Raw genomic sequence first — 13,850 nt, 5'->3', positions numbered from 1 at the left:
TGTTCATGATCTGAGAATGCCTGCCAAACACACCCCAGCCCATTCTTATTCTTCTGATTATTTCCGTCTCATGATCCGGTTCCGCCGTCACTACCTGTCCTAAGTAGATGTATTCCTTTACTACTTCCAGTGCCTCGCTGCCTATTGTAAATTGCTGTTCTCTTCCGAGACTGTTAAACATTACTTTATTTTTCTGCAGATTAATTTTTAGACCCACTCTTCTGCCTTGCCTCTCCAGGTCAGTGAGCATGCATTGCAATTGGTCCCCTGAGTTACTAAGCAAAGCGATATCATCAGCGAATCGCAAGTTACTAAGGTATTCTCCATCAACATTTTCCCCAATTCTTCCCACTGCAGGTCTCTGAATACCTCCTGCAAACATGCTGTGAATAGCATTAGAGAGATCGTATCTCCCTGTCTGACGCCTTTCTTTATTGGGATTTTGTTGATTTCTTTATGGAGGACTATGGTGGCTGTGGAGCCGCTATACATATCTTTCAGTATTTTTACATACGACTCGTCTACACCCTCATTCCGTAATGCATCCATGACTGCTGAGGTTTAGAAAGAATCAAACGCTTTCTCGTAATCAATGAAAGCTATATGTAGGGGTTGGTTATATTCCGCACATTTCTCTATCACCTGATTGATAGTGTGAATATGATCTATGGTTGAGTAGCCTTTACGGAATCCTGCCTGGTCCTTTGCTTGACAGAAGTCTAAGGTGGTCCTGATTCTATTTGCGATTACCTTAGTAAATAGCTTGCAGGCAACGGACAGTAAGCTGATCGGTCTATAATTTTTCAAGTCTTTGGCGTCCCCTTTCTTATGGATTAACATTATGTTAGCGTTCTTCCAGGATTCCGGCACGCTCGAGGTCATGAGGCATTGCGTATACAGGGTGGCCAGTTTCTCAAGAACAATCTGCCCACCATGCTTCAACAAATCTGCTGTTACCTGACCCTCCCCAGCTGCCTTCCCCGTCTCCATATCTCCCAAGGCTTTCTTTACTTCTTCCGGCGTTACCTGTGGGATTTCGAATTCCTCTAGACTATTTTCTCTTCCATTATCGTCGTGGGTGCCACTGGTAGTGTGTAAATCTCTATAGAACTTGACGTTTTAAGTCTGGTTAACCTCCCTGCCTTCCTTTCATTTGCATCTCTCTCTCTCTCTATAGAACTCCTCAGCCACTTCAACTATCTCATCCATATTAGTAATGATATTGCCGGCTTTGTCTCTTAACGCATACATCTGATTCTTGCCGATTCCTAGTTTCTTCTTCACTGTTTTTACACTTCCTCCGTTCCTGAGAGCATGTTCAATTCTATCCATATTATACGTCCTTATGTCAGCTGTCTTACGCTTGTTGATTAACTTCGAAAGTTCTGCCAGTTCTATTCTAGCTGTAGGGTTAGAGGCTTTCATACATTGGCGTTTCTTGGTCAGATCTTTCGTCTCCGGCGATAGTTTTCTGGTATCCTGCCTAACGGAGTTACCACCGACTTCCATTGCACACTCCTTAATGATGCCCACAAGATTGTCGTTCATTGCTTCAACACTAAGGTCCTGTTCCTGAGTTAAAGCCGAATACCTGTTCTGTAGCTTGATCTGGAATTCCTCTATTTTTCCTCTTACCGCTAACTCATTGATCGGCTTCCTATGTGTCAGTTTCTTCCGTTCCCTCCTCAGGTCTAGGCTAATTCGAGTTCTTACCATCCTGTGGTCACTGCAGCGCACCGTGCCGAGCACGTCCACATCTTGTATGATGCCAGGGTTAGCGCAAAGTATGAAGTCTATTTCACTTCTAGTCTCGCCGTTCGGGCTCCTCCACGTCCACTTTCGGCTATCCCGCTTGCGGAAGAAGGTATTCATTACCCTCATATTATTCTGTTCCGCAAACTCTACTAATAACTCTCCCCTGCTATTCCTAGTGCCTATGCCATATTCCCCCACTGCCTTGTCTCCAGCCTGCTTCTTGCCTACCTTGGCATTGAAGTCGCCCATTAGTATAGTGTATTTGGTTTTCACTCTACCCATCGCCGATTCCACGTCTTCATAGAAGCTTTCGACTTCTTGGTGATCATGAGCGGATGTAGGGGCGTAGACCTGTACAATCTTCATTTTGTACCTCTTATTAAGTTTCACAACAAGACCTGCCACCCTCTCGTTAATGCTATAGAATTCCTGTATGTTACCAGCTATATTCGTATTGATCAGGAATCCGACTCCTAGTTCTCTTCTCTCCGCTAAGCCCCGGTAGCACAGGACGTGCCCGCTTTTTAGCATTGTATATGCTTCTTTTGGCCTCCTAACTTCACTGAGCCCTATTATATCCCATTTACTGGCCTCTAATTCCGCCAATAGCACTGCTAGACTCGCCTCACTAGATAACGTTCTAGCGTTAAACGTTGCCAGGTTGATATTCCAATGGCGGCCTGTCCGGAGCCAGTGATTCTTAGCACCCTCTGCTGCGTCGCAGGTCTGACCGCCGCCGTGGCCAGTTGCTGCGCAGCTGCTGGGGACTGAGGGCCGGGGTTTGATTATTGTGTTCATATAGGAGGTTGTGGCCAAGTACTGCACCAGGGTGGGCAATCCTGCTCTGGTGAGGGATTGCGTTACCGGTTCTGGTCACCGGGATCAGTCCACACTCCAGGCCTGTTTGTGCAATTTTATCAACGCGCGGATTTTTTTTATTTTTTTTTAATCCGGTGGAAAATTGCCGGCACCGGGATTCGAACCACGGACCTCTTGCACGCGAGGCGGGTGTTCTACCTCTACGCCACCACTGCACTATGGTGTGGTATGGTGTGGAAAGTGCTCTGTGCTAATTATCGTCTAGGCTTAGTTATGCTTTTGCTCTTTCGTAGAACAAAGAACTCCCTGCAAGTGTCTGACACTTGTGCATTTTGCAGAGCTTTCGTTCTAGAGTTAACACTTTCTGATTCACTAAATCACTGGCCACTGTAGCACATTTTTTTTCCATTTACCCCATTGATTTATTGTTTGATAGTTTTCGACCTGCCAAGTTAACACGGGCCCGCCGAATAGAAACTCCTAGCTATTTACATTGCTTGACTATGGGTATGACTAGCTGTTGAATTGACGGTACGTTATGACTCCCAATTTCGCTGCGCTAAACTTCAGGCCTCGGTTTGTCGCTGTATTGCACATATGTTCGAAAGTGCCTGTAAGTATCTCGTGCGGCTACGCCAAGACGTAAGCGCCCCCTACCGCATACGGTCGCGAGTGGGCAGTGCCCTCTACACAACTTAAGGCCTTCTCACTGTACCCTCTCCCCTTGAGTTACGTCAGGCAAAAGAAAAAAAAATTATGGGGTTTTACGTGCCAAAACCACTTTCTGAATATGAGGCACGCCGTAGTGGAGAACTCCGGAAATTTTGACCACCTGGGATTCTTTAACGTGCACTTAAATCTAAGTACACGGGTGCTTTCGCGTCAGGCAAAAGAGGCCCACATTCAAGTTCCGTGCAGCGTGATACGAAGCTACGAGCGGCGCAGCTGTGTTGAAAATGAGACGTGGAAGACCGAGTGGGCGACGACAGCGATAACAATTCGATTAGTTCCGGGAACCTTGCTGCTCATTGGACAGTTTCGGGTTAGAGAAGTCCTCGCATGCTGCGACATGCGTCCGAGCGCATTTTTTTTTTCTAGACGTTAGCCGTGCATGTATTCTCTGCACTTGTGCTGCGATTGCGGTTGTGTGTCCTGCAAGTATTCATTGCCGTGGAGTGTGGTTTACGTTCATGCCAGGCTATGCCTAATAAGTTTTGCGTGCCCAATTGTTGGAGCAATCGCAAGTTGCGGCCGAAAAATATGCGTTCATGTTTCCACAAGATCAATGACAGAATATTGTGTGCCAGTGCTAAGGAAAAGGAGAGAAACGGTGGAATTCAGTGGAATGATGCAGCTGTTTCTTGTTAAATAGTTGCGCGAAAGTTTTGTATTTCCATTGCTAGACTCATTTGAGGTGTTGTAAACATGTAGACTGCGGTAGTGTATGTAATAATGCCTCGAAAGCGAAATTATTCGTTTAGAGCCTAATCTAGACGGCAATGAAAGCTCGCGTCCCGAATGCGGAGAAGGCCTCACCAGTGAAGTTGTCATGAGATATGTGGTATGGTGCACTGTTAACATTTTGTTCAAGAACTTCTGTGGTCACATGAACGGCAAACTCTTTGACGCCGACGATAAATTAAGGCAAAGAAGCTACTCTGAAGAAGAGGGCAGCACTGTGACCTTTCAATATAAGCCGTGCTCCCTCTCATCATTTACCCGAAATTCGTTCTCAGTCCTTAGGTTGAATCATTTCATTTTTTATGGACGGGCTTTTTAATAATACAGCGCGTAAATCGTTTTGCATAAATAAAATTATCTTGGAACACCCTCTGTTATCTAGGGACTATTTACTCAACTATGCCTAAAGAAACGGTAACTGCGCTGTGGTTAACGTTGCCCATAAGGGCGCGATCCCTTCATTCAACCCGTATCCCTGTGCACGCCGCTGGCCGCTTCTACGTGACGTCACACACCGAGCCCTCAGGCCTTCTCTTGTCTAGGTGACGTTGGAGTGGGGCGCTACCACCGACAACGGTCGCGAGTGGAAATGGGGAGGCGCATAGGAACCAGTAGGAACGACAGAGCATGTGAATGCACGCGCAATGGCCCGGCGCATACGTCCATCCCCAGACACTTGTCTGTTCACGGTTGTCATGTATTACCATAAACCCTGACTTTCTACGCTAAATGTTAATCCTAAATTTTTCACAATCTTGTCCAGAGATTTCAGCCACACATTGCATACCACGTTGTTTGCTAGCAGGCAACACTATATCCTCCGCATGAAAAAAACATGGATGCTGCTGTTCTACTATGATGCCCGCGTGCTTTTGTGAGATTTTAAACCAGATATCACTTCCTTGTAGCGCCCTTTCCATCAATATCCTCAACACCATGAACAGCGGCAGGAATACTGGTCACCCCTGTCTCAGTCCTTTGGTTATATTAACTTTCCTATCTCTCCTCACCTCTTCCCATTCAGCGCAAATGCTATTTGACCCCCCAAATTATCCGCGCCATATGCCGAGAGAGACGTAACCCGCGACAGAAAAAATCGTCGGCACGGCAGCCACGTTCAGACACGTTATCTGATCTTCCACCGTGGTACCGGCCCCACTTGGGCCCTCCCGCTGACTCCATATGTCGGACAGGTGGCCTCGAGGAGGATTACATGGAACACCTAGCCCTCCACTGTGCCGGTTTGTCTCCAGGACACACCGAAGGCACCACGCTTCCGCCAACACTTGGCTTTGGGAGCGAGAACGGAGTGCGGGAACCGGGTGCTATGGTGTCTAAAGCAATGCGCGTAACGAAGGCCAGAGTGGCACAGTGGTGGTGTATGACTTGGCAACGGCACAGAATGGCGAACTCTGAGGAGAACAGATCAAATTCAGTGTCTAAACGTCAATGTCTGTGCACCAGGTCGGGCTGTGTTCACAAAGGAACTGGGATCGGTACTCCTCCCCTCTTATATTTCCCCCTTTTTTATCGCTATGTATATATTTTATCCGGCTAGGGCGCTTTAAAGCAGCCTGCCCGTTACAAAGGAATCAGCCACAAATAATTTTATTCATCATCACTGCTAGCAGATAGCACTACTATCACTATGGAAACAAAAAACTCAGTGCCCTTCTACTCTATGAAATACGATGACCAGCAGAGCTGTGTATGTGGGCCCCTTAATGGCGAACTGCATCGCCGCCACGGGTCGGGCCGGTACAACACTATCTTTGGGATCGGCCCACGGATGAGGAGCTTGTTGCTTATGACAAAAATTTCCTTGGGAGGTAGATGTATACAGCTTCGCTGTAATAGTACAATGGATATTTAAAATGAGAATAGGAAATGAGAAACAAAAATCTGTACAACACAAAGGCAGTGCCTTGCTGTTGGAGGTTCGAGATGGTTGCCGATGGATAAAAACATTGTGTAGCAAATATTTTCACGATGAGATATGTGCCTGCTGCAGCGGCAGCATACACATGCGAAATTCCCGAGACCACTCAGCATAGCCTAATTGAAACCGTCGGAATTCACCGAGTGAGACCTGTAGGTAATGAACCCCTTGCAGAAGCGCTTGGACTTAAAGTGCACGGAGCTAACAACCCGTCAGTAATCGAGATAAATGCGATATGTGTACGTTATTTGTGAGAAAAGGAGAGAAGAGATTGATACGACCGGATCGGCTGGTGAGCCATTCAACTCTTTGAAGGTGGATTACCAGCGAAGCTCTTTGGCACAGGACGCAGAGGTGACAACCAATTTTGAACAAAGGCATGAACTAATTTACTCTGATTTTTTGTGCACATTGGCATGGACGACGGGACCGCCGTCCAGAGTAGCTGCACGAAACTAGACACACGCGACGTTTCGATGGGACCGCCACTACGGGAGAGTGGAAGGAAAGTTGATACGCAAGCGCTTGGAACGCCAATAAAGAGAGGACGATGCGAACGTAGACATGAACGACGCATGTAAAACTGTAGTATCTGTTCTTACCAGCTTAATATATGACACGGGTTCTGTTGGGACCCAAGATATTAAACTTATTTTTGCAACTTCGCGGAATGCTTGAAGCTTGCTACAGTCCCACGTTTCGGCCCACGTTTTTTGCCCACGCAGAACAAAAATGCACGGAAGCTTAGCCATGAACAGCTTCGCTGCAAAATACTACAATTAAATACATGTGCTGCATACCTGAATTATTGAAGCAGCGCTGGATATTTGTCATTGCCCCGCTTCAAAGGGGAAGCCAATATATCATTATCATCATCATTATCACTGGGATTTGAAACAGTCATAGATGCATCAACTTACTTCTGCAGCAGCCTTTTATGTTGAGAAGTGGCTGAGAGGGTCAATATATGGATCGTTAACGAAAGTTGCAGTCACTCCTGTGAAACACACCCATCGTTCTGCTTTGCAAGGCGGAGAAGCTGTTTTCACAGCTCACCCGTCTAGGGATGATGGGCTTCTGCGCCGCCACCTTCAGCAACGTCACATATCACGCGTGAGGCAGCGTTTCTATTTTTTTTTTCGTTTATTTGGCTTGAGATCAGTGTTTGCCGGACGCGTCTTCCCGCGCTGGCTCGATTTCCTTGCTCCATGCGCGTTCTGTTTGTTTATTAACTTAGTGCAAATGGCACTGGCTTGTCAAGAATGACCGATACTGTTGATCTCAGGCACCCATCCTTAAAACGCACTTGCAAGACTTATAACACGAGTATGACATTTTGTCTGGCTGCTTAAAATCGGAAGACGAGCTGAAACAGAGAAAACGATCACTGGCTGCGGCCAACGTGCCATTCGTGCTTCGTTCATCACAACGGCAGGCGAGTGCCCTAATCGGTGAAGGCGAATCATACCGCTGTCAAATGGGCACATTAATTTGTTCGGGAATTACATCGATATAAATAGAAATAAATTTGGAACGAGCGCTACTACACGGCAATCTTTCAGTCGCAATTGATGTTTGTCTGTCCTTAACCCAAACATGATATAAATGTTTGGTTTGGATTCACCTCAATCGCTAATGAAAGTACAGTAGCCTGAAGGCCGTGAACACTGGTGTTTAATGGTTGAACGGTCGCACTACCTGCGCATGGCTGACTGTGCCGGCTTGTGTGGGCGGTGGAAATAATTTAGGCGTAGGTAGTGCTAATGATACCGCGCCGAGCGGTTTATATTTGTTCGCTTATCACTTATAATTTTCGCGCTACAAAAAGGTAAAAAAAAATTCAGCTTCTTATCTAAATCAAATGAATGTGTGCTTCCCTCTTGACGGGTGAGTCAACGACATTATCATTTATTTAACTTTTTTAACGCTGCAGCTGGGTCAACTTTGGAAAATCAATTAGCGAAACAGAGATATGCCGACTCCGAAAGAACAAGAACCAGTACTTCCATGGCACATTGAGTACACTTTACAACTCGCAGAATAATTAAACTTCGCACGCGTAATGCGAAGGTTGTCGGATTGTTCCCCACCTGCGGCAAGTTTTTTCATCTACTTTGATTTCCATGAAGTTATCGCCTCTTTATTTAATTTATTAAGCACAAGTATTTTCCCCTAAGTTGCCCTTGGTGTCAGTGTTTCTTGGCTTCTTATGATATGACTAATTTCGGAATTATAACTTCCAGCTACTATTACGCTGCCACAAACTGGATCGGTGAGTTGTCTTTTGATATGCTTGCCTCCGTAAATGGCTTTAGCTTTCTTTAAATCCACTCGGGTCATTGAGTGAGGGGTTGGGTCAGAGGACCATTGCACTGTTTGCCTTATGCTGACCTTGCTTTGCATAAGCAGCTGAGTACAGCTAGTGAAGCCTCAAGGTCAACTGCAAAGCTGCTTTCAGCTTGTGTCAAAGAATCAGGGGCACACATAGAAGGTTAGTGGGGGATACATTTTTCATGCAACTACAAATGTTCATTGTAAAGGTGGTTTGTCACACCATCCCCTATACGGTGTTGTCTTGCTGTATTTTTCACTCAGAATTCCTAGCTGCCTCCTTGCCCAGCCACATATCTGCAATATGGCCAGCCATTCAATGTCCTCCTAGATCTGCTAGCCACAAGCTTCAGCGTGCATCTGCAGAATCGTGGAACTAGAGGTTGAGCTGCAAAGCCAGAAGCGAAGACTGTCTATTTGTCAGCGACAGAAGAATGCTGCAGTCCCAGAAAAAAACCTCCTGAAGAGATGGAGTCGCCACTTTTAGGAACTGACCAGCTGCAATGCTTGGGAAGGGCTACGATGCTTGATACACCATGGTCAACAGCTACTAGGAGAAGCGGTTGAAGATGAGGCTCACGTCTGGACCTAGCGGTTACAACGTCGTTCGAGAGATTGGGACACCACTGCCATCTGAACGCTTCAGAGACCACGTAGCAAGGAGGGAGGCCTGGGCGGTGGCGCTCTTACACCGCACGACAGAACTCCCTGGCGGCAGCTGCTTCGTTGGCGCAACCCAGTATGGCATCAGCAGCAATTTCACGGTAGTGTCGATCAGCCACAGGGGTTCGACCGTTAACGCCGGTTCGATAAGAAGCACGTCGTCGCGTGCGGCCGAGCAAGTAGCCATTGCCTTGGCCTTCCTGGACGACAAACATGCCAATATCTTCAGCGACTCCAGGGCAGGCATCCGCGCCTTCAGCGTTGGCGCCGTGTGTAAGGAAGCCTGTCGCATACTCGACGGCAAAAGCATTGCCACCCACACTGTCACATGGTTCCCCGCTCACATGTGATCCATCATGGGATGCCCCACAAACATCAAAGAGCTGGCCCACTCAAAGGCGCGAGGTTTCGCTTTCCGCTACCATGGAGAACTCCAACGCCGACCCGCAGTGGTGGAGAACAGAGATCTACCGACCACGTACAATGAAATTCCGCAGCACTTTTATTTCGGCAGGAGAGACTTTCCCCTTCAACACAAGCAAGTAAATAGAGCACGAATAGAGCAATTGACCCTCAGATTATTGGAAACAGGCTCGTGATCAGGCGGTCGGGCATGGCCTGACTGTCCCAACGTGGTAGCGGCCCGCAGCGCGCTGAGTCGCGTACCGCAGGACCTTCATAAAGGTTTTGCATCCATCCGTCTATTTCACCCGCTTTCCTCCTTGACGATGGCTAATTGGGCTATCTATGCCGAGGCGCAGTCGATAATACAAAGGGTGCGTCCTGTCTACAAACGAGTAGCGGCACCGACTCAGCTCTCTGAGACACACGTCACACAGTGTTGCCTATTTAGATATTTTATAGTAAAGTCTAGCTACTTTTGGGATCAACAAGCTACCAAAAATTTCGTTTCGCTACGAGTAGCTATTCAAGCTCTTTTTTTCAAGATCTAGTTTTTTTAGCTAAATCTATCTTTAAGCTAGCGAAATTTCTGAATCACAATTCTTGTGCGAAAAAAATATTTGCTTCACATATGTTACCATTTAGCAGATTTTCAACAAGGTACAAACGAGACCAAGATATGTCGCGTTTTGAGAAAAAGAAGGAAACCATTGCAAAGAGACGAAGAGACAATACAAGGAAGACCGCGAGCGTGTGTGCCTCGCCGCCTCACTGAGGAAAAAAGCACATAAGGAAATGAGAGGCGATGCGGCAGCGCGCTTACTGACGGCTATCGCTTATCACGCGGGGGTCCCTTAAGCATCCAATCAAATGCTAGCCGTACAATATCATACATGTGCGTACGCATGTCTCAGCATTCCTGTTACTGACACGGCACCAGGACCCAAGAAAAGCCTCAGACACTTAACGTTTCTGCACGGCGACCACGAGATGCCCCGCACCCCCACATCTGTCTCTCTGAGTGGTTGGAAGACTGACCGCCGGTCTTCGGGATATGCCTGACGCTTCCAACTACAAGCAGCAAGATCTGCTTTAATCCGGTATCCATCCGTTGCGATCATTTGAAACCCACAAAAGGCGCCGTTATGGGTAGCGAAAGTGCGGCGTGCTGAAGCCACTGTCACGGGCGGGAGCTGGCGTTTGTACACATTCCACGTACCTTCCAAATCACAGCTACTCCAGGTGCGTCGCTCTCACGGCCGGTCGTGTGCAGACAGTAGGTGCGTGACAGAAATTAATGCCAAAGCTTGAATGAATCAGTGGGTACTCTGTTACAACAGAAATAGAGGTTAGGCTGGGGAATTCCGCATTCGTTTACTCGCCCTAATTCACCTTGTTTGTTATTCCCTCTGCGGTGCACTTCCAATTGTTGATTGTGCTACCTTTTTTAATTCCAGGTGAAGTGAGAATTTTTCGCAGGTGTCAAAGAAATCAGTGTCTATAAAGAAGCTACAGCCATGCGAACAAACACTGACTGGCTCACGCGATTGAATGTACAAGAACATGTGATAAAAATCCACTGGTGACAGCCTCAGAGAGCGTAGCCCAGCTCGTGCAAAATTCTCCCTCTCCTCATAAATTACATGCGTCGCCATCACGATTAAGAAGCTCTACGTGTTTTCTGGAGGGTCTCTTGCCTCCAGACCAATCGGGATATGCGCGCCGGCGAGAAAGTGCGAGGGCGCTAGTACCGCCGAGGCTAGATGTTTGTGCGCCTGCAATGAAATAACAAATACACCATGCCCTATAAGTTAGGAGCGGTAATCGCTGGTTACCATCCCGTGCCTTAGTTCTGTTTTCGAAATGCGCTACCGTGGGATCTCCGGGGTCTCGACGCTACTAATGGCCAGCCTGTGGCTCTCTTTGTTCTATTCTTCGAGATTTCGTTTGAGAAGCGCTACCGTGCGACATTCGGAGTTTCGACGCTACTGACGCCGAGTCAGCGCGCAGGATCGACCGTGCTCCATTCATCAGGACGGCCACATCGTCATCCTGAGGTCATCGGACTGTCTCTGTGGCCGCACTGATTTCAGATACTGCTTTGCATGTGTTACAGTGCTTTGTCGAACAGTTAACTTTTTTACGTGTGCTTGGTAATTGCTCTTTATAATTTATCTCATTGTGAAAAGTAATTTGAGAGCGCAACGTACATGTAGATTTAGGATTACTAGAAACAGGCAGAACATGGCAGACCAGAACAATATGTACAAACAGTGCTTCAAAGACTGCAGGCTTAAAGATGGTAAGTACAAGGAGTGGCTCATGGCGATATCCGAAGACCCCTGCAAGGCTTTCTGCAAATTTTGCTTATGTCCTATCGAGGGGAAGAAAGTGAGCACCGATAAGCACGTCACGTGTACAAAACACCTGGCATGTGTGCCACGCAAATGACCTATACTTGACGTCATGCCACGTGTAACGCAAGTCCTGTGCAGCAAGCCGAAGTCATCCTTGCTCTTTTTATTGCTGAACATTGCGCAATAAATACCGCCGACCACTTGGGAAAACATTGCAATTGGATTTTTTCAAGTTAGCGAGGTCTAAGATCAAGGCTCACCGCACAACCTGTACTAATTGGATAAAGAGCAAAACGAGAACAAGATGAAAGCTTGGGCCAACGTTTCGACAGGTGGACTTGTCTTTTTCCAAGGCCTTGAAAAAGACAAGTCCACTTGTTAAAACGTTGGCTCCCACTTTTTTGTCTTATCGTTTCTCTTGAATTTCCATTTCCGGCCTTCCGAGTATTTTCCCTAATCTCATAATGAACTTATTTGGACCGCATTTTAAGGAAAGCGCTGAGGGAAGGTATTGACGAGCGAAAGTACAGCATTCTGATCAGTGCGTCGACCGATATGAATGTCGTCACGGTTCTATGCATCGTCATCGCATATTCTTCCCTGTATACGGTGAGATCGTATCGTCATTCCTTGCCATACATGAAGTCGGACAGTGCTATGCTCAAGGCATCGCCTCAGCGCTTTTATAAAGATAGCGGACTAAAGGTTTGAATCCCAAAAACATTGTTGGCATTTGAGTAGACAGTGCAAGCGTCAGTGTGGGCGTGAATAGTGGCGTCTGCACTCGACTAAGAAAAGAAATTTCTCTTCTTGTTTTGGTGAGAGGCGTCTGCCATTCTCTTCAGCTTGCAGTTTCACATGCATGTACCTTGGCGCGAGATATAGAACTTCTGGAGAGTGAGGCATACCGATAGGTTCCTCACTCCTAAACAAGGGAGCTGGAATACCAAAGCTTATACCACGAAATAAACGACGGAGATACTCCGATTGCTATACCGCTGGCCTGTGACACAAGGTGGTTGTCAATATACAGGGCAGTAAATAGGATGCTTCTCCAATGGATTAACACATCGGAGGTTTTGAAAAAGCACAGAGAAACAAGAATTGTTGCACAATTATATATATATGTTACGTACCGGTGCTGGACTGGGTTTTAGCGGAACTTCAGCGTGTCAGCCAGTCCAATCAAGTGGAGAAAGCAAGACCCGATGAAATTTTTCGAAGATCTGATGAACCTTGTGAAGTCGACAGCCGCAAAAGCATCTTTGCCAACTACCAGATACAACCTGTTAACGGTGAAAATCAACGAGCATCTCGACCCAAATCGGTACTTTGGTCAACGTTTTGTAACAGCACTCCGAGACCCACGATTACCACGCCACGATGAGAAGGAAGAGGGAAAGAGCCTTTGGAAAGAAGAGCCTTCGCTCTCGACGTTTCATTGTGGAGCTCTTTACGCCAGCTGCGTCAGCGGCTTCTCGAAAACATTCAGTCCTCCTCTCTTCAGTCTCCTCTCTAGAGCAGGCACTGTAATCAATAGATGAGCCAATTACGTGATTGGCGTCACAGTTTCATTCCGTGAAAGTCGTTTCTACAATGAGATGAAGACGGGCCTATGCTGATGACGGCGCGACCACAAACTGTATGAAACCTGTATGCGACTAAGACGCCACGATGATGACGTGAGGACGATCTAATAACGGACGCGGGATAGCGACTGCCTTACGAGAGATGCCTGAGTGACTGTCTGAAGATGACCACGTGGCAGTGGCGGCCTAAGTGCGATTGATTCACGAAAGTATGACTACAATAGAATGACAAAGAAAGATCGACATCAGTGGAATTGTGGAGGCGTTATGACGAGTACGGCATGATGACAATGGGAGGACTTTACTGAAACGATTACGATGGCAACGCGACCGCATGACGGCCACAGTAGGACAATCGCATGACGACGACCGCGTGACGACGATGACGTGACGATGACGTCATGACGCCTGCATGATGAGAGTTAAATGACTAAACTGCAATGGCGACAATGGAATCATACGGCATCATGGCGGCGCTGCGAGAATGAATGCACGCCGACTGTATGACGACGATGGCGTGAAAACGACGGCATG

At 47.1% G+C, this 13,850-nt stretch overlaps 1 non-coding gene across 1 annotated transcript; it reads left to right on the top strand.

Annotated features, from left to right (window-relative positions):
• Window positions 1-6,529: 6,529 nt before the first annotated feature.
• Window positions 6,530-6,721, top strand: LOC135909064 (U2 spliceosomal RNA). The gene has a single exon (XR_010566550.1). It is a non-coding gene; the product is annotated as a U2 spliceosomal RNA (small nuclear RNA).
• The last annotated feature ends 7,129 nt before the right edge of the window (window positions 6,722-13,850 follow it).

Source organism: Dermacentor albipictus, chromosome 2 (genome assembly GCF_038994185.2).
Source record: "Dermacentor albipictus isolate Rhodes 1998 colony chromosome 2, USDA_Dalb.pri_finalv2, whole genome shotgun sequence".
In the NCBI taxonomy this organism is placed as follows: Eukaryota; Metazoa; Arthropoda; class Arachnida; order Ixodida; family Ixodidae; genus Dermacentor; species Dermacentor albipictus.
This window is presented reverse-complemented; position numbering and strand designations above follow the sequence as displayed.